Genomic DNA, 1,825 nt, shown 5'->3' with positions numbered 1-1,825 from the left:
GGCCACATGTGGCCCGCGGGCCTTGAGTTTGACACATGTGATTTAGAGAGACCAATTAAACTAACAGTGATGTTTTTGGACTCCAGACTACTCCACTGCTCTGTTTAAATGTAGTCAGAAGAAATTGTGTCACATCACTTTCCCTCTGCTTTTCATTTGTGTCAAATAAGATTGCTTTACTACTTTATTTCTGGGTACTACAATCAGCTAATATTTATACAGAGCAGAGTGTGGGCTTCAAAATCATCAAACACCTCCACCCAAAAAAGCTAGGATTTTGATTGTAATCAGCTGTGTAAAGAGAGGGAGGATGATTAAGAGAAAAAAAGAAAAATGACCTGTATTTTAAATCTTCTCTTATCTGGCTTATGCTTTCTTATTGTGTATGCAGTCATGAAGAATAACGTCAAGCAATAGTATTCATAGTATTATTCAAAAACTCTTCCAGAATTGCATTTTTTAGAAGTCACCTCTGCTTAAACAGTATGACGTTTCCCTCTCCTTTTCTCTTCCTCCTGTCTTCACTCCCTCCGTCTCCTTTCTGGCTCTAAGCTGCCTGTGGCCCAGCAGCAGTTTGTGTTGCCACAAACAGAGAGTGGGGAGGAGAAACCCACCATGACAGGCACATAACAATGCTGCTACACCACTCTAATTGGCCTGGGGCTTATAGGGAGACTCTGCTGTTCAGCAGACTGGTATTTTGGGATTTGAGAGCAAGAGGAGGGTGCGTGAGAAGGGAGCGGGGGTGAAAGAGGGGAGGAAGAGGCAAGGAGTGTCATATTTGATTATGGATGAGTTGCAAGATAAGTTGAGTTAGGACATGTTTTTGTGAGGCAAACTGAATTGTGTGGATCCAAATAAGTGTGTGTGTGTGTGTGAGTGCTAATATGCTGAGATTTTTTGGGGGGTACACGCATGTCATCCATGCATGTCTCCCCCACATAAGCTCTATTAAGTGGGGAAGATGATGTTTAAGAGCAAGTTCTTTTGAATAATTAAATGAATATTCATAAATTAATGCAGCAATTGCCAAATTTTTACTTACCGATACTTGATTTGATATTTGCTGATTTCTGTCATCTACTAAGCAAACATAGATATTTTACAAAACACTTTAAATTGCTCACATTGACACAAATGGTATACGTCAACAAACCGCTATCAGTGCTTGTTGTCATTGACAGCTTTAATATACTCCTAAAACTAATGTTTTCTTCTCTTTGTTGTTTAATCTTGTTCTTATTTCAACAACATTTTACCCAACAACCTCAGCTCTTCTTTTCTGTTTTGGTAGTCGCCCAGAAAAAGCACTCGACCATTAATCATAGGCCACAGGCTACGCTGACCTATCTGATTCAGCAACTCAGAAACTGAGTTGTATCAAAAAATTGTTAATTTAGTCCTATGCTGCAGAGCAATGAAAAACAAGAGCAGGAACTCATGTTCTTCAAGATAAATGTACCTAACGTATCTTCTGCGGTTATATAATTTGTCTAGGAGTAGATAAGAAGCTTGGCATGTGAAGTGCATGAAAACTCTGACTCTCTGGCCTCTATTTTGCTTAACCCTCTTGCAGGTTTTGAAAAGTACCTATATGATAGATATGATGAATATGCAACTGAGAAGCTAATGTCATTTTTGATAAAATTCTAAAAAAAAAAAAATTATACAGTTGCTTTTTAGATGTGCATGTTGGCGCAGTTGTTAGCCCATGCTTTGCATCAAGAACATCTGGGGTTTGAATCCTGGCCTGGTGTCTTTCTACATGGAGTTCACATGTAGAATCCACACACGCAGTTTTCCCTCTGCGTGCGTGGATTCTCTG

The sequence above is a fragment of the Poecilia formosa genome, unplaced genomic scaffold (genome assembly GCF_000485575.1).
Source record: "Poecilia formosa unplaced genomic scaffold, Poecilia_formosa-5.1.2 Scaffold3, whole genome shotgun sequence".
NCBI classification, from domain to species: Eukaryota; Metazoa; Chordata; class Actinopteri; order Cyprinodontiformes; family Poeciliidae; genus Poecilia; species Poecilia formosa.
This window is presented reverse-complemented; position numbering follows the sequence as displayed.